The 26,238-nt window shown below is 32.1% G+C and overlaps 1 protein-coding gene across 1 annotated transcript in view; it reads right to left on the minus strand.

Moving 5' to 3' along the window:
* LOC132708332 (uncharacterized) overlaps positions 1 to 25,538 on the minus strand; it is a 70,946-nt gene extending 45,408 nt beyond the window's left edge. The window contains exon 1 of the mRNA XM_060680601.1: positions 25,318 to 25,538. The gene's annotated coding sequence lies outside the window, so the exon portion shown is untranslated. The remainder of the gene's footprint in view (positions 1 to 25,317) is intronic.
* Positions 25,539 to 26,238: the final 700 nt, after the last annotated feature.

The following is a 26,238-nucleotide window of genomic DNA, read 5'->3' on the forward strand; positions in this document are numbered from 1 at the left end:
AAATATATAAAATTTAATCTTTCCATTTTAAATATTTATCCACTAGAACTCCACTTTATATTATTGCAGTAGAATCATTTAGCTTAATATGGTTTAAAGTAATAATTGTGTTGTCTGAATGTTTTACCGGAATTTAAATATATTTAAATACCTTTTTCATAAACGATGATCGTCCCACCACGCCAAGGCCGCAGAGTAAGTTAATATATATAAAAAATAAAATCTGCCCTAAGTGGCACACCGTGCTCTATTTTTTTTTATCAGTAACACTTCCACAAATTTTGACGCGTTGGCGTCAAGCACTTAGATTTGCAACATCGTGCCTCTTACCCCATTCCGGTCAAGAACTTCCAGCAGCTTGTAACGGGAGACCGTGTCACAGGCTTTCGCCAGATCCAGAAAAAGAGCAATACATTTTTATTATTTTTAAGATACTCAGTAATGTACCCACACTGGTTTGCAAAAAAAAATAACGTCAAAAGACTCGTTCAACTTCAAACATTTTTCGCGGTTTGACTTTGGTCCGACGGTCACGGCACACGTCACTCAGTGAATGTATTCATCCCGAAGACAAGTTGTCAAGGACGTCAATAGGCGGGCTCATCTGGACAGATCTGTTATTCTAGTTTTGCCGTTCTGGTTTGTCACGGAACAGATCTTTAACTGAGAAATGCTTTTAAAAAATGTCCTGTACTCCAATTGCTGTAAGGATGCAACATTAGAGGTACGTCGAACATCGAAAAAGGCATCACAACCTTATGGGCCGAGATCATGTGGGCCACGCGTGAGTTATTATTGCCAGTTTTTTAGAAGCCACTTTGTATGATGATACGCCACCGACCATATTGAGCTTCATCTAAGAATAATATGATTGCGGACATTGTCATGTATGACGACTATTGGTGTATTATAGCAATTTGTATTGTATTTTTTACATATTAGCACAGTAAGAGACCACTAGTGATGAAAACACAAGCAGTGTAACGAAGTAATGCGATAACGTCTTTTGATAAGAAAAGCAAATGATCTAGCGATTTTTTGGAATACAATACTTAGGTAATTAAATTAAATTTTATATTTAAAAATGATCCCAACAATTTTTTTGAGCTACTCAAGTTCCTCAACATTGATAACTAATCAGATTCGTTAGCGGTCTCGATTTTGTCCCTGCTGATTACACATTTTCATTTAATAAATGCTTAGTCCAAGGGATATTCCCTAATGCATGAAAAGAAGCCGGAATAGTCTTTGTGCCAAAGAATACCTCGGCTTATCGATTCTTATATTAAACGAGTTTTTTAAAGAATGTGAGAAATTATTTGAATGTGAACCTGGTCTACAACAGCATTCTAAGAATAGAATCAGGTTTTCGTCATTCTCATAACGCTACCTCAAAAAACTGTTCTTATAATAGTCCACTATAGCAAATATTTTCGGTTCCGTTAGGGTAGTAATTTTTTTAAAATCTAATCTTGTCCGTACTAGGCAAAACACCTTATGATATATGGTACAGATACTCAAGGAAGTATTTTGTTTTTTTTTCCTTTTCATTTATTTATAACGCTGTTGGTAAATTAAAGACGTACATGGCAATTGGGTTCCACAACGGAACTGCTTGCCTTGATAGAATATATAAAATAGAATAGAGACTTATAGCGTCCGTACCGGTCGTAGATATTGAGTCTAAACGTAAAGAATTCTGTAGCCTACCGGTTAAGGGGCTAGTTTTGACACTAGGCACACCGGAAGGTTGTGTTGTCAAACGCTACCTATAGTTGGTGTGGGACGTGTTTGTCCGATACAAATAAAAGTAACGTGCTGCCTTAGTACCAGAATGAATGAACAAATGCAGCCTAAACATAATATTTCGAATTTTAACAAGGCTTTTCTATAATCGCGACTCTAAAATACCAAATAATATACACTTATCAGACGTTCGCAAGGTATCACTTTAGAATGACAACTTCACTAAACACTGTCGCAAGCCTGTTCCGGTATTTTATTTAAAACATTTATAGTCACTAATAAAATTAGTGGAAAGTAGAGGATGCAACACATTTATATTTAACCCGTAAATTAAGGGTCATTTATAAAACTTGTACTATATTATATAATATTATGTTGGTGATGCAGTTGTATTTTAGCACATAAGATGTAATGTATTTTTTCTAGTCCCGTCTGTAAAATGCCTAATTACACACCGATCTAACGTACGGCAAGCGCCACTTCAGTTTCGTTTCCCACGGATCTGAGCCACTTCGGACATTTTACTACACGGATTTGGGAGCAATCGGATGTTTTCGGAGATATTTCCCACGCCTTGAATTGTGACGTTTGTCAATTCTGACGGTCATGACAGTAAATGTATTCGTGTTGTTTTAGGAAAATGTACTCAAAAACTAACGGTCTTAGAAAAAGTGTAGTATGCTACACGTTCGGTAAACTTTCTAGGTCACTAGTTTATTAAACATTGGCTCCGCTTGTATCAAATAAACTCGTGAGTCGAATGCCTTTTACAGCACTTGTTGCATAATATACTATTGTCATACCTACTTGTCGTTGTTATTAATGTTGCGACCCTTTAAGTTTATTTTATTTTATTATTTGATTATCATTTCAATTTTTTTCACTTCCACGGAGTTTGGGAGCAATCGAATGTTTTCGGAGACTTTACAGTATGGTTTGAATTTTGTCGTTTGTCAGTTATAACGGTCATGTCAGTGAATGTATTTGTGCGTTTTGCAAGAATGTACAATAAAACTAATACACAGGAAAATAATATGCAATATATCCTACAATTTAAATACTACTATAAGTTACAATTAAAATCTAGTGGACTAGTCGGTAAGTAAAGTGACATTTACAATTTAAGTTTCTCACAGAAATTTTACTTACTGTTCGCATAAACTTTAGTGGTTTTTACATTTTTCATATTTATATTTTGCCAAGACCAATTGTACCATTTTGAAATATACATGTCTCATCAGTACAAACAAAACAAAATTGAAGGTTAGCACCTGCTTTTTCTTGCTTATAAGATCTTAAAAATTTATTCCTCTTAAATGCTCTATCCTTGGAAGATTTTTCTTCGAACTACAATCTTTTTCTTTAAATAAACTACTTAACGATAAATTGTAAAAGTCAAATAAACAATATAACGTTCCATCATTGCGTTTATTCCGTTATTTGCATGACGTATCCAATAAATACATCTCTCCCTGTCTAATGTGCACAGTTAAAAAGAGACAACAATAGCAGAACCGATCGGAACGAGAAACGAATAGGTTTTATGGCAACTAGTAAATATTTTGTTTGAATGGTACTAAATTTATTAATCCGATAATCAGTTATTATTTTTAATTTGTTAAATTGTGATTTTTTCGTGAAGGTCGTAGAAAAAGTATAGTATGCAACACGTTTGGTAAACTCTTTATCTCACTCGTTTATTAAACACTCGCTCCGCTCGTGTTAAATAAACTCATGGTGAATCAAATGCCTTTTACAGCGCTTGTTGCATAATATACTATTGTCATACCTATTTGTCGTTGTTATTTATGTTGCGACCCTTTAAGTTTATTTTATTTTAATGTTTGATTATCATTTCAATTTTTCTCACTTAAAGTGAGGTGGCTATATAGAAGCTAACTTTGTTTATACTGCTACTAATATATTGTAGTCGTGAAAATAAAGAAACTTTTAATAATTTTTATTATGTTCTTCAAGAAAATTTGGATTTCATGTTGCAGTTGGAAATTGTTTACAAATTAGCTCATTCTGCGAATTTGTAGCTGCATTATAGGTCCCGTAAGGCTTCACGGGCAGTCGTAATACTTTTTTGCGCGAAGAAAATCTAGGTCGTATTGTTATGGATATGAGAGGAGATTCATATTTCGAACGACATCGTTGCTTTTTAACGGCGATGGAAACTTTAAATTGAATTTTGTTGCTGTTTAAAATTGTATAAGGAGTTTTCCTGAAATTTCGTTTACTCTCGCATTAATTTCTAAGCTTTGACTTAGCCAAATATTTGACTTTGCTATTCTAGGAATATGGGAAAAGTAAAGGAATCACTTTCGCTACTCAAAGAAAATTTGGCACGTTTATTCCAAACACGCACGAGTTAAGCGGAACTGACATTAGGAATTTACATTAAACTGAAATACAGGACCGAGTTTCCTCGTTTCCGACATTTGAATCGATAATTTCCTGGACCATTCGCCGCATTTCAAGATTGGGAGATCATGCTTATTACACTGTGAAAAAAAGCTCAAAAATTCGTTAAACTAAAACAAGTGCATTTAGTCAATCCGTAGTTTATGAAGGTAACGTCCGTTGTCAAGTGTATAGATTATATGCTAAAGAAAGAAGTATAAAAAAACTGAATGAAATGTTCTTATACTAGTTTGATTTCTGTTAATACTAGCGGGATGATATATCTCAGTGTCTGTCAGTTTGTATACTATCCGGCAGATAGTTTGTACAGTTTCCGAACTAGTTTTTGAACTAGGGTCCAAGTGTGTATTAATTCGAAATTCTAAGGACTACGAATAACCAAGACCCGGGGGAGTAACCAATAGTGAAGACAATTTTTTTTTTCAAATAGACAAATATCTTATTATTGCATAACGGAACTATTTTGAATTTTTGTGATATTTACGGTGGAGACTTTATTTTTATATACTTTTTTGAAAAAAACAACTTTGCGGATACTAACCAAAAAAAAAAAACGTTAAAAATTTAAACTGGAATTGAATTGTTTGTGAAACGTTAAATCTTTTAAATAAATTAAATAATTTGACGTAATGTCCAAGGGGCAATACCTACACTACAGTTTAAGACATTCTTAGAGGGTAATAATTTAAAATGAATGAGGTACTTTGTTTCCGCCAATAGGCGCAATACTTCGAAAAGACTCGATAATAATAAGAAGAAGTTGGAAGGTTAGTGCGTCATTATGACGTTAATATTTTCTTTAATTTAATAAATAAATTTAAGCTGGCTCAAATATAATCTAAAAAAGACATTTCAGGATTCCTAGATATGTCTGGTTTAGAAAATGAATTGGACTGGAAATATTAATAAAATAACATTTTATAATAATTTTTTCCTATTTCATTTGTTGTATATGTAAATTGTTTACTCATAATCATCTAAAAGAAGATATAGAAAATTATATATCATAATATAGTAATTTCATAATATACCCAGTTGCCAAACTTTTGAAGAAAGAAACTACTTCGGATGCATATTGAAAAAAAATAGCGGAATGTGCAGGGTTGTATGTAAAATTGATGCGCATGCGTGGAAAGTCTTTCAGTCCTGTATAAAAATCTCATTGGTGCCTGAGGTGTAACAATGTTACACTATCAATGGCTTCTAAATTCAAATTATCAATACGCGCGAGCGTGGCACATTTTGCGCTAGTTGAATATGCTTTCAAAATCATTAACGACCATAATGTCCAAAAATAATAATTGATGTTTCCTTTATAAATGAATGTACATAATCACGCTTATGATTTAACATGGAGGACACATATTTGTCTGATGGATCATGCGGTTAGGAACTCGACATATTGGTTTTGTTGTTGTAGTTTTCATACTTCAAAAAACTGTTGTGTAACCGGTTGGGTTATTATTAAATATTAATTACAATGGTAGCAATAAATCATCTTTCTTTATTGGTTCAAAAATAAAAATAATAATTAAAAAGAAGTAGACAAACAAATAAACAAAAACGAAACAAAAATAAAATAATACTAGAAAAATAATCCTCGCAAGGAAGACAATTGACCAAGGGCAAAGTTTAAACCCTTTATGGTTTCTTAAAAAACCTGCCTACGTACAACTTATCAATCTCTAATTTTTTGTATGCTGTTATTTCGTATGCCTCAGATGCGACTTTGGGAACATTTGTACCTACCATTTATTTGCTTTACTAGCCTTAAAAGTGCGCAGGTTTCCTAAGAAAAAGCGTTATTGTTCTGTGTAATGTATAAAAGTTCCTTGACGGTGAAATACTATAACAGTAAATTTAAACTATGAATTAAGCATATTTTTTAAGTTTAAGGTTCTTTCAACTCTGCGAATAATATTTGCTGAGATGCTGCTTAAATTGGGTATTTTATAAATTAAATAACAATAGTGACTTTTACTTGAATCTCGTGAAGTTAGCTTCATATTAAAGATGCATGATCTTGGACAAAAACCGATATATAATTAATTAAACCTGTGGTTGCAGTTATCTAAATATAATACATTCATATTATATTTAACTTATAATGCAAATATTTAACTTAGATGTTCCATAAGTTATACCGATTTAAGCGGGAATAGCTGCCTGTGAGAATAATAATTAGAGATAAAGATTCGTCTGTTGTCAAAACCACTAACAGTAATTAATTGAGCGTAGAGATTTACGTTATTTAAGTAATTTAAACACAAATTGACTGCGGTTTTCTTAAATCGCCTATTCTCACAAACACCTGAGACTGACGTTGGTAATCCAGATTGCTTTATCCCAGCGCGGGGTTGCGCCACCACAAATATACAGTGTTATTCAGGCAAGTCTATATTTTATTAGTATGTGTCTCTTTCTCGAAATACCTTCGAAAAAGCTGTTGCCTATCAATTTAAGCACTACTCTATAGAGTAGAGTACTACGGGTAGAATGGTTAAAGTTCCTATTTATTTCATTAAAAATTTGCAAAATTGAGTTTACATTTGCATTACATTGTTCGGCATGCTGGAGAGCCTTAGGGTCACTCTTATTTCTCGTGTTTATAAACGAGCTGTCGTTTTATATGTTGGTATTAGCTGTCGAAAAATTATATCAAAAAAACTACCTTGATCAAACAAGAAGTTAAAAAATGGTTCAAGTTAGGCTAATGTTACTTAAGTGCAACCCAGCCTGGGTCTATTTTCTTAGTACTTTAATACCTGAAAACAAACATTTTGCTAGAAAAATGGACACCAGAGACTTCTTGGAAATCATTTTAAATAGCAACTAGATCTGTCCTGATTACTTTGAGTCAGTATGTAAAAACTGGCGATTATGCGCTTTTAAACTTCAAGCGAGTTATTGATAATGCGTTTACACTGCGTGCTACTTATTCTGAAACTACGACATAATTTCATATAAGGTCACTACTAAGAGCAATCGTGTATTTATCTCTAGAGGATCCTATAGATCTCGAGAGAGATAAAAAACATGAATATATTGCATGCAATGCACTACAATTTAAAATTGTCTCCCAGATACCGACATTCACCCAAATGTGAACAGTATCTCAAATATTTTTTACAAAAAAACAATAATGAAAATTTTGGTATTGCCGTTAATTTGACATTTCGAAAAATGTTTATAGTACCCGAGAAATTGACTCCAGATTTTAGGACATCCGGTAGAAAGTGTTTTGAAAACTGACAAACTCTAAAGCTATATTCTGTCCCCGTAATAATTAGCCGAGTTCTAGTTTTGAGGACATTGCGTACCTTTCTTTATACTTGGTTTTACAATATCATTTTTATCAATTCATTTTACCAAAATTCTTCAATATTGTAATTTCAGGGGAGTCATTTTGCTATAGCGTGAACTTTTATTCAGAAAAACTGTCTAATGTAACAAATACATAAAACAAAACATTAATTCTGGAGCAAGGAAATGTTATCTTTAGTGAAAATGGTCTCAAAAATATCAAACGAGAAAAGGACGATTTCTCGATGATATTATTTGAAAAATCCCCAAAGTTCAACGATAGGAATATTTCGAACGACTACCAAAACTTTCCAAGATAACCGCACTAAATAGGGAGCAATAAAAATTAAACTTCAAAAATATTTGGATAGGTACTTTAATGGTTTAAACATTTGTTTTAAGTAAATATTCATAGCCACAAATAGATGTTTTGTTTTCTTGGCTCCGATTTTGTCAAAATACATCGCGCATCACGATGCCTCGATGTCTGCTTTTATTTAAGTGCAACATGTAAAATTGTTATTTATACATGTAATCATTTGGATCTTTTTTTCAATTTAAAAAGTACAGAAAACTGCCTTTTCTCTCCCTGAAAGTACGTCCGGAGCCTGCAATATATATTTTCGATTTTTTATTTAAATTCCGACACCTCAATAATAATTGAAAGTTTTGACTGAAATTTGTGGAAAAAATGTTAAAGCGCATGCCCAAACGCAACTTAGTTTAGTTGGAAAATAAATAGTCTAAAATAGGTTTTGCATCTTATTTAAGGAAATTAACGAGTCATATTTGCCAAACATGTTTCGATCAGTAACGTTATCTCATAGCCATTGTCAGTCTGACATTGAGATGACCGGTTGCGACTATAGCGGTACTGTTTTGCCGAATTCTATATCAGGCTCGGATCTAGTCTAGTTTAACTAATTGGATCATATGATGTCGGTAATATAATGCACTCTAACTGCCCTTTTTGTTTTCGACACTGATTTTATGATAGCATATGTAATAAAACGTACAAAAGAAACACAAAATAAATTAAAACAGAACAAACTTTAGCAGTTGCATTAACAATATGAATATATCTAAAATCTCTTTGATTTTTCAACGAAACTTCCACAGGTGACTGTAAAACTATTTACAAATTTTTGGATTCCTCCTGCGTTGCCTGTTGATGTTCGAACTTGCTGTCGTCTAGCCAATAATACTGTTGGCTTCTTCAGAGCCTAACTGATGAACTGAAGAAGCCAGAAAGAACCCGGTAAATAGTATCTAGAATCTTCCTTTGCGTTTCTTTCTTTCATCACCGTTGTATGGACGGCTGCGATGTTTTCCACCTCTACTATCGTCAAATGGGGAATGCCTAAATATGTTTCTAATTCAAATTGCAATCGACCTATAATTATTGCGACTTAATTCGGAACCAGATAAGAGTTAATTATAATCAGATATTTGGTTTTAGTCAAAATGCCCGAGTAATGTAAAAAGTGGTCCACATTGCGGGACGAGATAATGCGAGCTGTTAACATTATTAAATATCCCGGGAATTGATGTTACGCTTGTCACCAACTAGAACTCAATTTATTATTTCCCATCTAAAAGAATGGATCGAAACATCCTTGGAACTGGCTGACACAAATGTTCTATGTTTAAGTAGGTGAAAACAATTTTATTAAAAGAAACATCGCCGAACTAACTAAAGGTATACGTCTAATAAGATTAATTTATTATAAAACGAATCCATTGTCCGTTTTTGTTCATACAGACCTAAGCAATTACTTCGTTCATATAATGAATGTTTCTTTTCGAAAATAAATTGGTGTGTATTATTACTCTTATTAAATTAAAACTTGCAATCTATTAAGGAATTTCATTAATTTCTGTCATGATATCGATAACGGCCTGCCAGCTATAGTGTTTCAATGTTATCGCAAGTTGCTGCAATATTAACCTATTAAAACCCATTACATTTTTTCCTTGGTTAGTTTATTGCACGTTGTCCGAAGTTATAATCTATTTAAGTCGGGAGGGTAGACACTTGTGATTTTAAAAAAATCTCCTTCTGTGAAAGATCTTTCTTGTAGCTTCATAGATAAATAGAACTCCAGGGGTTATACACTAAATTAAACTAAAAATTGTAACGGAACATAGATTCTATTTTTTATGTGAATGTTTAAAAAGTCGTATCTGTACGTCAATAATTAGAATGGTAATTTGCGAACACAGTTTCAACAGATATATTGATGAATATTGTTTCTTTCGTGAATAAAATTAATATTAATATGAAGAAAAGTCGGAAAAGTGTTGTAGGGAATGTAACGTTCGCCGTCTCAATTGTAACATGAAATAGACTACAGTTATAATGTGAATCTGGCGAAGATTAATATGTTACAGCAATTTTTCAACACATTTATTGCAAATACAACTGTACAGTTATAAAAAATATTGTTTATTAATAGGTATTTGAGATACAATTAAAGCTATTTTCCTTAGTAGTCAGTTCGAAAGGTGCAAATAAACTAACGGTCTTCTTTAGCACAAGAACTGTGCGCTTGCGCTTGTTTGAATGAAGCTTTCTTCTTTCTTTACAGCCTTCATTTTTTAGTCCCTATCTTCTGTTTTCCTCACAATATAGCATTCCTTATCGTTTGCCGCTCTTTTACAACTATCTTTTTAGCTGGCATCGCCAAACTTTGGTTGTATCGTCAATTTTCTGTAACCGTCTTGATAAAGAAATTATTCCTGAACTAGCTTTTGCCCAAAAAATAATTGAAGTCTGCTTATTATCAACGCGAATTCCAATATCGACCAAAGCAGACGTTTAATATATAACATACAACCTCGTTACTATTGGCAACATCTAAGGAAAATGTGAAAGCTAGTCTGGATAGGGTTCTTTACGCATGATTCTATGGCGTAGCGCAAATTTTATTGTATAAACTAAGTTTATCTTTTTAAAGGAACATCCTGTATAGTTTTTAATAGTTTTTACTGATTGATACAGCAAAAATCCTACACCCTCATTATATTCAGTTTCTCATAATTGTCATATTTCGGGTTAACATAAAATAGTAATTACGAAATGTCACCAAAACCAACCAAAACAAAATTATGTTAAGAGGACCGACAACTTTTTCTATGGCCTTCTCAAAAAAAAAAAATTAATCATATACATCAAAATTAGGAGATACTGTACCAACCTGCATTTGTGTTACTAATGTAATGTATTCTATAAAGAAACAATTTATTAATAAATAAATGCTGTAAAATATGCTTTGATGATGGTTCTCCTATAATGTACCTACATTCGTACGGATCAATCCTATTTTATCCACCTAATTACACGATAGGTTATACATTAACACAATATGTTCGACACTTCATTTTAGACACGAAGGACGTGTAAATAGATATAATGCATCACCATCTCTAAAAGCAACTTGAATTTATACTGTATTAGAGTTTAAATAGTAAATGGTTTATAGTTGGCATTAAAATTTGTCCTTTTTTATCAAATACAGGTTTAGAGCTACTCGATTTTAGATCAATTTAGGTAGTTTTCTTTTCACACAACTACAGACTTTAATTGATTACATCACGGAATGATAAATACAAATGTTATATGATATATTCCAATCCGTCATTATCTTCTATTGAATTAAATGAATAATTTTAGAATAAACCCTACAGCTATTTGCATTATCATTTTTTGATATAACCTATAATAAAGAAGGTCTTGGTCAATATACGATCGCATATCCTAGACAGATTCGAAAATGCAGGCTTATACGATAATCTCCCATTCTGCTAATTGTACTTTAATATCTGTTGACCAGAATTCTTTCAAAGCTTTTTAGCTTACCACATTTTTGGTATTTCATAAACACCTTGACTAATCGAGATGAAAAATATTCTTCTGTTCCACCCGATGGTCCATTATGTTTTCGACTCGGCAACAAATACTTCCATCGCTCTGAATAAAAGAACTTAACCCAAAAAAGGTGGATTTTGGTAAGAATTTCCACTTTGCGGGTCGTTGTTGAAACAAAACGCTAATTTATTTTTTAGGATACCAAATTACATTTAAAATTAAAATAAAATGTTTTTATTTATCTTTATTTTATAATACCTTCGAAGGGCAATAATCCAGTAACAGTCATTTCTATGCTTTGATATGTTTAGCTGTTTTCAAATATAATAATGTATAATAAAAATTCTTCCATTAACAATTAGATTTAGTCAACTAAAAAAAATAATAAATGTTGGAAGGCTCGCCAATTTCATTAGTTGTGTTTCTTTTTTTTTTCATTTCTGGGAACGTACATTTCCATTATACCGTACCTCGTTGTCGTTGCTAGGACACTGGGTATAACAATATAATATTTTAACACAAGCAAAAATCTACAATTTCGAAGCTCTTTCACAATTTTGTATAGTGTGATAATATATTTTTTAGAATTGAAAGATAGAGCTTTTCTTTGAATTGCTTATTTTGTGTCAAAATCAATAATGTTTGCTAGTTTTCTTGGACTTTTTTTGGGTACATCCGCTTGAACGGCTTCCCTTCCCTGCTTCAGTAATTGTAATTACAATTCCAAAAATCTTTAAATATTTTTCTGTATAGAAATAATAATCAAGTACTCACAATTTTACAACTGAAATATTGACCAGTTTATATTCTTTGAGTTAATTTTCTACCGATGCCTATGGACGACCCTTAAATTCCTTCATCCTGAACATTTTATCACTCACTTAATAACGGACTTTAAACACTTAATTCGAAAGTTTTTAGATGAAAAGAATGCACAGTAAAAGTAATAATAATAATATTATTAATACATTTATTGTTATAACCATCAAAGTTACATAGAAATAATTACATAACCAAAGTTAAATAAGTGAAATAATGGTCAACAATAGGCCTTGTTAGGGCACCCATCTAGAAGTTCTAGATACTGTTCAGGCCTCAATTTAACAGCGAAAATATAATAATAAAAAATTTCATAGAATTTATTTGAAAGCGCCAAGCGTAGATACACATAATTCTAAAGAAAAGAAAAGAGAAGAAATGGAGGGGGAAGGAAAGGAAAGGAAAGGGGCACATGTTTTGTAGAAGAGCTTAATATTAGTGCGTACGTAACAACTGCTTTTTTAAATTATTCCTAAACGTCGAGTTGAACTGATAATATCAAAATTAGTAATAGAGTTAATGCAAATGGCTATATTATAGGAATATGATCTTTTAAATAATTCTTTGCGGTGACGGGGTATAACTAGTCGGTGTCTTCCACGCAGATTCAAATTGTGTATTGATATGTTAAGAGTAATTTTTCTGTAAAGATAAAAAGGTAATTTTCTTTTAAGGATGTTGAAATAAAGTGAACTCATTCGTAATTTGCATCGAAGGTGCATATTAAGCCACCCCGACGCAGCAAGGTACGGGGAGATATGATCTCTCCTCCTTACCCCATAAATTAGCCTTAGACAAGAGTTTGGAACCTTCTGGACACGGTAACGATCGGACGCATCCAGGCACGGTCCGTACACAGCACTGCAATGATTAAATTGTGACAGAACAAGTGATTCACACAGCAACTTACGAGTTCCCTGACAAAGTACATGTCTATTGCCATAGATTAATTTTAAATTAGCATAGGCAACCCTTAGTTTATTAGTAATATGTTCTCTGAAACGCAACTGCGAATCAAGAGTGAGACCCAAGCTTTTGCATGACTCAGAGAGTGGCAATTTTATGTTATTAAGTTTAATTGTTATGTTATACTTTGCATGGGTTAAATGATTATCATTTCCAAAGAGTATTACTGTAAGTAAAAGTAACTCTCAAGTTAGTGTTGCCAAACTCGGGTAAAAAAGACAGAACACATTGTACTATTTTTTAAAGTAATTATGCTTGGTAGATCTTAACATTATTTTATAACTATTGAATTATTAAATATGATTTTATTTGTAATGCTTGTTTCATAGGTCAGGTATAAATATTATGTTAAATATTAAGTTCGATGAGTTGATCGCGAAATCAAGATTATAAGGGCGTCGCCAAAAGCAATGTGATACGCCCATGCGACGATACATACATGTGGTGACAATTTTTTATTAAAAGTAAAATTTGATCAGGGGGGATCTAAAACGCACATTTCGTGTACCAATATTGACATTAACGATTAACAGCCTCGCACTTTATTGTTCGGCGTTTCTCTTCATCGGATGATTTTATCGACCAGGTGGTATACAACGCATTTAACGGAAGCTTCAATGCTATCTTTTCATAATTGAGGTGGAACAATAGCAGTAAAGCAGTATCGTTGCAGAAAGAACTGAAGTTTGTATTTAGGCGGTCCTTTATTAACGTTTTCTCACCGGGAAACGGTAAAAAATTAAAATTAAAAGGTCCGTCAATGTAAATTAACTAATGGGACTTATTTCTGTTTTAAATTTCATTTTAATAGAGTTTCAGAAGACGGTTCTTCCACAGCTGGTCGGTTACAGTCGTTTCAATATTTTCCACTCTTTCAAAATGACGTCTCTTGAGGTAATTTTCATGGAAGAGAAAAGAGTCATAAGGACTTAAGTTAGGCGAATAAGGAAGCTGAAAACTTGTTAATTGAAATTACTGTGTGACAAAGAGCTCTCATCAGAATGATGAGATCTTCGACTTCTTCACATTGCTTGGGCCTTCTAAAGGTTGAAGTGGTTTTTGGGTCGGACTCAAACGCTCAAGTCTCGTCACGGAAAAGCAAATTTTCAATCGAATCCAAAAAGTCGCGAAAGTTTTATTATTCTCAATTCATTGGTTAAAATCTGATGAACGGTTGTGTGAGTCAAATTCAACTCTTCTCCGATCATTCTAACTGTCAAGCGAGGATCTGGATGCAGAATCTGTCGATATTTTCATCGGCCTTGCACTTCTAGATTCATCTTCAATCTCTGTTCCTTTTGAAAACCGCCGAAAAACGTGGGCTCTTGACAAAACACGATCCCTGTAGGCTTGCTAAAGTTTAGCAAGAGAGAGAATGCTACGTTTCCGGTATCATTACTTAATTTACACACCGCGTGTACCTACAGATTAGAAGTAGTATAAAACATACCTACTTTTATTGGGTAGCACCTGAAAAAAACTGCACATGCTGAACAGTTGCAAGTATTAAAAACCAATGAAACCCGCAACTCAATCGCTTGCACCGCTTTAAGAAGTATCCATGTGTGAACCGGTATCGTGGACGGGTACAAGCGCAGCAAAAGTTATGAAATCAGTTTAAACTTTTACTGTGTCCTCCAAAGCAGCATTTTGTTAATGTATTAAGTACATAGCTGTCTCGAAATATCGATAAAGATATAACGTTGCTGCTCTTTTTTTTATCTTTTTCCATACTGAACTGATGCCAGCAGTCAAAGTAAGGTAATTCTCAAGGAATGTAAAATCTTATTGTAGCATAACCTGACTCACGTTTCTTTTCTTTCACCGCTTTCGCTGCTGTTACGTCTTCAATTGTTTTTAAGAAAAGAAAACTGTATGGTATCATATGCAACACGTTTCCAAACCTAAATGTCTTTTATAAAACATGTTGCCCAATATACCGTGAGATAAGTTAAATTACCAATTTTTAAATTTTACTTCATAAGATACAATACTTTGGCTTCGCGAGTTATTGATTTTGGCTTGCCAAATTTAAAAATGAGTGGCATTAAAAAGTTTTCCATTGTGGCCGTATAAAAGTTTTAAGTTCACATTTTCCCTGTCTACACCATCGGTCCAATCAATTGACAATTTTTGTGAAAATTTGAAGCACAGCTAGAACAAATACGATTTTTATATACGAGACGTGTTTAAAAAGTATGGTGAGTTTCAAGTTTTATTAAAATGTATTTATTTATTTCAGAAAATTAATGTCGTCCCCTTCAATGTAACCCCTCCCCCAGATATAATACACTTCAGCTAACGTTTTTCTTGAGTTTCTTAAGTTGTTCGAAATTGACGTGCTTTTTTCGGTCTTGGCGATGCTGGATTCTTTCATTGAGACGATTGGGCTTTGGCTTCGACGTTTGAGCATATCAGGGTCAGCTCTAGAGTGATGTTCCTTCGATGGTCGTTTTGTTCAAATTTTACTACAGGTTTTACGCCCAAAACTTTGACGAAAACTGCATGGCACGAGCCAGTAGAGATTCCGACGTCTTCAGCCACTTCTCTTATAGTGATTCGACGATTTTTCAACACCATTTGTTTCACCTTTTCGACGCTTTCATCAGTTATTAACCTGCTGGGGCGTCCAGAGCGAGGTTCGTCATTGGCGTCTTCTCGCCCATCTTGTACACCGCTTACCACTTATAAACATTTTTTGTTGTCCAAACTAGATTCGTTATATGTCGTCAAGTGTTTTGCAGCCCTGTATTCCATTTATTACACAAAATTTTATGCCAATTCTCTGTTCCATTTTTTTTTTTTTGCCAGCATAATATCGCCGAGCACACAAAACACGTCTAACGTTTCGGTCTTGTAAACGTGAAAGTCTAATGATATTTTTACGTTTGTTAGTTCTGATTATCTCCATTCGTCACTAAGTGAATATATTAGTTTACAAGCAAAATAATAATAAGAAATAAAATATACTAACAAATAAAAACTACCAATAAAAAAACTAACATTTCCATATTTCTTTGTAAATAATGGAAAAAATTCTGGAGTTTTGTGAAAATTTACAAAAATATAATTTACCAAATTCAGTTGTGTGCGATCCTGTTAATTAATCTACTAATTAGTTTTCCTCACTTAACTACATAAACCCCATTAAATTATGTTTACTTTCCGGCGGTTATTTAAAAAAGCATCTACTACACTGTGCTGCAAGGGTTGCTATTTGTTGCAGCGGGTAGGAGTAATTAAATAATGCTTCTATTATTACACTCGCTAGCCAGATAGGTGAAGAAAATAAATATCAAATTTAAGCTTTAATAACTAGTTCGAGAATGTTCATTAATTTGTAAGTAAATTTACTAGAAAATTTGAGAATAACTTCAAATGCATTAAACTCAGCGAACGAGTAGTATAAAATAAAATGACATTAAACAACAACTTTAGTCGAAACTATACTAGTGACGCGATAACATTTTTTTGGTTACAATCGACAGCGCGGAAGTCAAGGTGATCATTAAAACTCCGAGAAATCCACAAACTACTCCAAAAAATCTACAAACTTTGATCGCCAGTTTTTAACATAGAAACATGGCAGCTATTAGTTTAGACAGATTTCCTTCTAAACTTGAGCAAGCATTTAATGTTCCAGTAATATTTAAATAGGACGATCCTTCTAGCTTGCACAATTTTGACCCATAGCCGTCACAAAGAGTTTTTACAAATTTTCCGTTCTGAATGACTTTCGATCAAGGTTATCAACTGCACTTATGCGACACATACATAATATACTTGATGAAAATAAACCATTGTTTGTTTTAAAAGGTTAACTTCTTTTCTTTTAGGAAGCTTTTCTGTCAAATTAAATAATTCATTATCTGACAAATTAATATTGATACCCCAAGCTGGTATCCTGACAGCCACTATTGTTCTTTCATTTATTATTTCACAATGGGGCGCATTTTCTTGGAAGAAGAGATTCCAAAACTAAGCTATTCTTACGATGACATCAATATTTTTATTAAAATTGCTTCCATTTATACAACAAAGAATGAACTGACAATATTTACCCATTTACGTTTAGAAGTGAATTTATTCTGGAGCTTAGCAACTTAAAAACGGTAAATAGACTATTTGTATATAAAAAAGCAAATGTTATTTTGTAATACATACCATTTTTTATTATTTCCTGTATCTTCCTGTATTCGAACTTGTTAAATAAGTGTATGTTTACGAATATATTTTTCAAATATATGTATCTGCCTCTCTCTTTTACTCACTTTCTTTCTCTCTTGATAATATATATAATAATAATATGAAAAATCAGCCGAAACAAAATCGATTTAGAAAGGATCAAGCTACATATACAGAATTTTTACTGTATTGCTGAGTTCGTGGACCACCTGCGCTGCTGTGAGGGGATAAGAAACAACAGTTATTTAATTATACAAGGTGTTATTGTTTTGTGTTCTGCTGCATTTTATTATTATGTGCGATATATCTCACCTGTTCCTTTGGAAGCTGTAAATTTGCAATAAAAATTTTGATTGTAAATATTTTCTTATATTAATTCCGATTTGAGTTTTTGGTTTCGTATAGCAATTTTACCCATGTTTGAAGTTTTCTAATAGTCATTTTTTGTTTATAATATCCGGGTTAAATTTTCCAAAAATTTAAAACACTTAGTGATGAAGGTGTATTAAAATTATATATGTCTTCCGCATTTTTTTCTTGACATTTTTCATTTTTGCTCTCACAAATAATTTTATTTTTGTAGTAAGGTAGCATTGGGTTAAGAATGTTTTATTCATCTAAAAACGCAAGTACAGTTTTAGCTTCGACGAACCTTCAAAAGTTTCGTATCATTCAATAATTCCGTGATAGAGGTAACTTTAAGCTGAACTTAGTTCTTCAGAAAACTAGTGAAATTGGTAACGTTTCTTTCAAAAACCATATCCGCTACAAAAATAAAGATGTCCAAACTAATCAAAATAATTATATTAAAAGTTTAAACATTGGTGATACAGCCCTTTATATAGAATGATTCATAAAAGAATGGTCAAACTTTAAACTGAAGATTACTAGAAACCAAAATAATAATTAGGATTGAGCTTAACATGCTAGCTTCGATGACAAGGGGTGCTCATCATTCACCATTTAAATTTTATGGTATAACAATAGTAATTGGGAGTTTTAGATTTGTTACATGCTAATAACACATTTTAAACTTATTTGACCATAGCTCCTAGAGGAACATCGAATCATTTTACAATGCTCTCTCCTTAAACGTCACAAGTAGTAACACGTAGTCAAACTAATCGAATATAATGGATGAAAATAGCAACATCATAAATTTCAATGTATTGAGATAGATGCTGGACAATTCCAACATTTTGATTTGAATTTTTTCATTACTTTTTAAAAAATTATAATTGTTAAACATTTTTTTATTGCTCCCCGTACAATTTGATCTTTTACTAATATATTAAAAAAACTGAAAAAATCCAGCAAACTTTTTAAATGCAATTTAATCAGTTATGGACAGAGTTCGACGATCTACACATTCCTTTAGATTTTCTTTATGTCTCAAGCATAACTCGACAGATAAAAAAATATTATTTGTTTTATCTAAACAATTCGTAACAACACGTAAGTTTCAAATTAGTAATAGTCCTGTCCAAAAATCAATTAATGATAAAATTCAGATTAAAATTTTAACTTTTGCATGAGACATGTTGATGCTATAAAACTGCTGGACTTTTCCGAAATGACTTATGAAACGGTTTTATAATATGCCAAAGCAATTATAGAAAAGTCCAGGAGTTTGATAAGAAATCTAGTTCTAAAATACGCTTGCCACAAACATATTTGTTCGGATCGGTAGTCAAATCCTTCGTGATCGAAAGCAAAATAAACAATTAGTTTTAAGCAACAAATATTTCCGAAACTTGAAACTTTAATTTTATACGGTTTACTGAACTAACTTTTGCATATTTTGAAATGTACAAAATTAGTTCTGTACGTTCCGAATAGGTCAGACAGGGCTGATTTAAATTTTTAATTCGATGGACTTCAGCTTAAAATAGTCCTAGAAATAGTTCATCCGGGGAAGAAACTAAATCTTTTTTGCGATTTAAAGAAAAATGTGGTAGGTCACTGCTTTTAATTTGGTATAAAAATGACTCAAGTCGATAAAAAATTTACGCGCGCTGGCAATTATATGCCAATCAGTTTTTCTTTTGGTATATGCCACTGGGCAAATAATAATAATAATAATAATAATAATAATAATAATATTTCACTATTTCAATTTGCTTCTACAAAAATTACTGTACAAATAAAATAACGTCAATAACAACAATTTATCCATTAATTAATCAACCAAAGTATTCTCTTGTCTCGCTTACATTTCCTTAAAATTTTTTTAAGTTTCTGACTGCGTTTATACATTTTACCGAATATTATAAATGGTTATATTTCTATTTTTAAATATATAGCCTAGACATTATATATATGGCATACACGGTCATTACTCGAAATTGCTTAAAGTTTCTTCTAGAAGAGTCCTTGTTCATTTTTGCCATTGCCCTTATTGGCTCTTTCTATCTCAGAAGCACTACCCCAACAAAATTTGGCCATATCGTACAATAGCTTCAAAATTTGCACAATATATAATCATTAAGACCTCTATTCTCATATACCTACCGTTTACTTTGATAGCACATACACTGGATAATTTTGTACATAGAGTTTGAATATGAGGCTCCCAGTCTTGACATTTATTTATGTGAATTTCTAAGAGTTGATTTTGTTTTGTTCGAAATAAAATAATTTTAGGTTTGGTTAGTTTATTATTAGTTTGTTTTGGCGAAACCACAATTTTTTTTTAGTGAAATGCAGTTTTGGTTAATGAATAAACTTGGTTCTGATATTCTAACCGCCCTATGTTATTTCCTATCTTATTTTTTAAAATTGCTAATTTTATAGCTTAACTTTCATTTTTCAAATGTACATGCTGTAAGTTGGAAAGAAATTGAAATTTGTTCATAAATTTAATTAATCTGGAACACATAACTTCAACAGCTTCGAGAAACTAGGAAATAAACCAATTGACCGACTCGTTCAACATCTTCACCACAAATGATAATGTGCTTTTCATATTATTATTTGAATTTGTTGTCCTCTTTTTGTATAATTGCTTTTTTTCTTCACTTAAAAGCTTATCGTATTCCTTTTCCTTTTGTTTCTCTATATAAGGGCTTGTAGATGTTATTTGTTTTTGAATGTACGAACTTTGACTAAAAATGTTTAAATAGTCTTACCCAAGTATATCGTAGATAAGACGCCTGACACATTTTAAGAAAGTGGAAGGCAATGTTTCAGTGAAACTAAAGAAAATAAAACTAAAAGAACTTCGAACTTCCATTGTCTTTAAACTGGTCAAGCCAGTCAGTATGTAAATCAATTCTGAGTAAAGTGTTAACTTTTGCTTCTTAGAATATGAACGATTTGCACGTTCGGTAGAAACATAGAGGCTAGAGCGATATGATACAGATGCGCTAAGGTGGAAAGAAAGAACAGTATTACAGAGACCAAACCAATAGTATCAGCGAGGAGCTAGAAGTAATCGAACAGTTGAAGAAGGATGATCTAGATTCTTCCGGAAAGCAAGGACAAAGCTGTTGTAAAAACAACGCGAGAGGAAATACTCGTTTAATATATACTCGATTAATATCTAGTGACTCTACTATGACAATTGAAGAAAAATCTACCGAAGTTTGTACAAATTTATGAATTTCATTCATGTTACAGTTGTGGTTCTTAGGTTAAGGGAGCCGCTTGGAACAATCACTGGTTCAAGAAATTCAACGACCAACAATTTAAGTAGACTTATTCTTCTAGTAAGTAAAACGAATTCATTTGTTAAGAACTAGAAACATTTCTTTGGTATGCTTAAAGATTAAGTCTTTCAGGCAACTTCGTTAGCTTCGATATATCAATATCCCTGTAATTAGTTAGACATTGTCGAGGCTCGATTGGGGGACCTGTCCCTTCATGGAGTGATAGAGTTGTTGCCAGTATATAGCGTACTTTCAAATTAAAAATAAGTTTTATGCCGACGATGGTAGTTTACGAATGAGTTGCTCACTCTTTCCAGTCATGGCGAATGATTCGGTTGGACTTTCATAATCCAAAGTTGACAGCGCATTTATTTTATTTTTATATTAATTTGCGTCGTCCTAAGACAAGAATGACAATGTAAATTGTTTCAACTATCCACTGAGTCGTTTTAACAAATTCTGTATCAAACGTCAACGTTCCAATTGCATTCAACTTTTTGATTCAGTTGAACGAAATATTACACTTTTTCTAGGTAAGTGTTCAGAGGCTTTTAGGTGAGACAGATTAGATTAATATAAATGGTTTTACAGGTGGTCGTCTTTCTTTCAAAACATCAATGAATCGAATTTTTCAAAAGTATCTACGCTCATGAAAAGAAATCATATCTCGGTAACGGTAATATAGCGTTGTAAGGCGATAACTTTCGAACTTACAGAATGAAAATTCTGAAACTGTTTAGACCTCGGCGACATTCTTTCGACATCGTTATGAAAAGCGGACAGAAGAAACTTGAAATTAACGATTTTACGTTTTGAAACTTAGGCCCTATCAAGGGTTACAACTTTTGTTTACAAGGTTATCCCATATAAAACAGGATATGCAGGATATTACAAAAATTCTTGATCTGGGTGTGAGAGATATTTGAAAAAATATAGATGAAAATCGCTATTACTGGTACAAATACACCAAAGTTTGACATGACTTTACAGTTAGGTTAAGTGCACTTTTTAAAGGCACTTTATACAGGCTTAACGCAAAAAAATCCATTGACTGCGAATGTTACATAGTGATTCCCAGATAGATAGAACAAAAACCGGGAAGCGGCTCTTTCGAAATAAAATGTGACGCCAAATTGAGCTACAATAGAAGGGGATTAATTAAGAATTAATTAAGAATACCGTTTATGGGCTTTGATCAAATTCACTCGAAAAAGTGGTGTGCCATAAAGCCAATATTTTCAATTTCGAGGAAAGATCAAGATTGACTGCTAGGGGAAATCAAAAATCATTTTCTCTAGTTTATAAAACCGTTTCGTCCGTATATACAATAAATAACCCTGGTACCTGAGAGTGTGCAAAGTTTGTAATTTAATTAAGCTTAAATTTAATTTTATTTAGAATGGAATTTCGCATGAAAAAAACTGAGCAATATTTCTTTAAATTAGTAGCAGAGCATTTTCTTGTAATCTTGAAATATATTTTAATACCGGTTATATTTCAAATCTACCTACACTTCAAAAAATTCCTTCCTTGAGATTATTCAACTGAGAAAAATATGGAGAATTTACGGTACGGCTCGTTCCCAATATTATCTCGAGAGTGAATTTTTTGGAGGTTTATTGTCAAGAAATCTTTTATCCCGTTTATTCAAATCGTGGACAGAGCCTGTCTCGCTACATGAAAAATGGCTTAAGAAAGGATAACGACAGATGAGGATGTTTTTCAAATTTGCATATACGTTTTGAGCGTCGTCATTAGGCAAATAACCATATAGGATTAATGCCTACGCAGTTTGAGGGAAACGCAATTCTCTCACCCAATTAGTACAGAATGATGATGATTGCCATTTCAGAAATCACTTCAAATCAAAACACAGCGCTATATTTTTCTTATTGGTACCGTTCTGATATACATATTTTTTGAAAGATTGTGATAGTGCTAAGTAAAAATACATTTATTTCTAGAAAACAAACCGTTTTCTGGATATTTGCGTCTTCACAAAAAAAATGACTATTAAAAACTCATATATTTCTATCACGTATTTGATATTGAGCCAAGTACAATTTCGCCCCTTAATGACATACAAAATGCAAAAGTGTAATTGTCGAAATTCTTATTTCTCTATAGCTCAAGCAGCTTTTGAGATATGGACATGAAAACTTGTACTTCAACGTTTTTGAGGTAGAGATTACCATTACCAATGGTAATTTCTAAGTAAAAAGGAACTATATTTATTCTGATAAAACGCGAGATATTTGCGTTGGTTTTATTCCAAGTCAAATATCTTGCTCAAAAACAGAATGCCTATAAACACGTTAGGTGTTTTCACATTATTTTAATAAAGTCAGGTGGTTAATATCGCTAGGCATAATGAATAATCAAATTGATTGAATTGAGATACATTTAAAAAAAAAATAGAATAGGTACAAAAAAAAATTGTGGCTAGCGCCTTTTACATATCCGAAAAAGTAAAATGCGATCGTATTTACCATCTCTATCTATAGAAAAATAACAATTTCGAAAACTAAACCTTAATAACATGTACCGCATTTTACGACGGCCTATTGGGCTCAATAACATAATTTTCGCGAGTTTAATATAGAAGTGCTTTTTGGCGCATTCATTACTCACTACTTTAATATATCCGCCAAGTTATTAATCTAAAATAGTTCCTGCTTTATTGAAAGTAAATAAGTCATATTTCACCAAAAATGCAAAGTAATTCTGACATACAATTTTATTAATAACAAATTAGCCCTTACTAATGACTTTATAATGACTGAATTTGATCAAAACAACCAAAAACATTATTAACCTCTGTTATTAAGTCTAGAGGGGAAATTATGTCGATGTCTCTTATTATGCACAAATGCTTTTTAGGGTCTAAACATACACCTTTCATTATTCTTTGTTAGGTTAGTTAAGGAATTGTTGTTTTGGGCTGGCCTTACGAAAAATCAAATTCTTAAGTCGGCGACATTTCAGCAATTTCATTCTCCAGTTCAGGATTACAAAAAAAAAACATATACGTAAAATCGTGTTCTAAAATGAAGCAATTATATCAAATAAAAGTGCTTAAAAAATAAATAAATGTAAATGTAGATGAAACAATATATATTACTATTGCATTTCGTTTGCGATCTTGGTTAATTATATAAAAAATTGGCAAAATCATCAAAAACAATACAAGTGGACTTTTACCTCACGCACGCAAAAGGTACACTGACTATAATTTTTGTTTGTTATTATTTCTGCTATTTTTTACCGGTACCATACTTAGTGAAGCTGTCCCGATAATTGAAATGCTTCTCTTAAGTAGGTAGACTACATGAGACTAATAAAAACATATTTTCTCTTAACTTTTAGATCATTAGCGATATTTTGATAAAAACAGGATATTTACAGTGATATTGAAAATAGGCTAAAAAATGTTTTTTAATGATTTTACCAACCTCTGTCATAAGTTTGAATAAAGTAATTCAGATGTAGAACCACCCCTTTTTAATTTACGGGCTCCTGTATTAAAAAAATATACTAAGCCAAATTTTAAATTTTCTAAGATGGTAACCACCTTTTTCTCATTTACTAAGGTGATTAGTATATAATAGTAAATTACAATATTGTTGGTTACTTGCATCGTCATATTTCATTGCGGTGATTAATGAAAGATTTTTTACTAAAACGGCTTCAACAAATCCAACATCACTTGTATACTGTAAGTATTCTAAGAAACTTTCGAGTTACTAAAATTTCAGTGTAAACCAATAAATAATTTTCTCAATACAAAAATTTATTAAGTTATAATACCAACTAATTTCTGTTAAACATATTTTTACCGGCAAACAACGTAGAAAATTTTAATACATATATTTAATTTAGCTTTATGGGTTTTGACGTGTAAAAAAGACGTTCAGTAAAAATCTTGCGAATAGATTCTTCAAAAGAAGAATAGAATATTTAAGGATTAAAATATATAATTCAGTTTTCTGGCATACAATAAACATAAATTACAATAATTAAAACGTTGTTACTTATAAATATATGCATGATACTACTAACAAATTTATTATTTATTAAATAAATTAAATAAAAATAATCGTTCTAGTTCAATTGTTTACAAATTTTGAATCTGCAACTTGGAAGCGAATAACGACATTACAACAGATTATTTTCTAGATATTATCAAGACCAAATTACAATTTGTGATGCTTTTTCATTATTTTTTGCCTCTTTCGGTATATACCCAATATGAGATAAAAAATGAAAACAACACGAAAATCTTTTTACTAGTCGTTGATTTCGGTTTTAATGCTATCAAATCAGCCAAAGCAATTTTATTTTATCCAACAGACTTACCCCATAAAAAATCTCCTCACTTCCTAGTTTCAAATTTGCTTATTTAACGCGAACATTAAATTGAATCAAAGATGATGCTTGCACACGCCGGCTGACTTTCAACAAGTGTGGACTTTTTCGCCACCAAATCACTAATGACATACTAAAGCCTCGTAGCCTCAGAAACTCCATAGTCGGCGCGCCGATGCCTGGAAAACGACTTCCCCTCCACCTGGGATCCGATCCTCAGAAAACTTAACCTATTTGTAAATCGCTGCAGGTTCTTGTTTAAAGGATCTTTTGTTTAGTTGAAAATTTTGAGCACCCCATTAACATTAAATTCAATTGAAGCCGAACAAATTATTGCTAAAATGCTTACAAACTGACAACTATCTATAAACAAAGGTTCCGCCACCGAACAAATCATGAATTGAAAACTAATCGTCTCAATTTAATAACAAACAAACCGTACTCTCCTAAAAGATACTCTAAAATACACAATTATGCACCGATTAGGTGCACGCAAAATGTCAGCTTCATCAAAAATTGCTGCATCGAGCGTTTCTGATAAAGCATCACAGGTTGAGATTTATCGGATGTTTCCGGTAGATTTATTGAAGGTGTCACTCAGTGATCAATTTCTTTCGATACTTACTTATTTAACTCTTGATCCGCTTGTGTTTAAACAAACTCGTGACTAAAATGTTGTTCATAAAATTTGTTGCATAATATACTATATACACTATAAAATGTGGTGTTTTAATGTTACAAATATTTCTAAATCATGAGATTTGAACTATACTATTTTTTAAATAATTATAATGTCTCTGACATATGGTGCTTTTTTAACTGAACAAACTTTTGAAATTGGATGATTAATTAGTAAAAATAAAATTGATCATGATAAGTTTATTCTAAAAAATAATACACTTTTTTCTAATC

This window comes from Cylas formicarius, unplaced genomic scaffold (genome assembly GCF_029955315.1).
Source record: "Cylas formicarius isolate icCylForm1 unplaced genomic scaffold, icCylForm1.1 PGA_scaffold_10__41_contigs__length_53128322, whole genome shotgun sequence".
Lineage (NCBI taxonomy): Eukaryota > Metazoa > Arthropoda > Insecta > Coleoptera > Brentidae > Cylas > Cylas formicarius.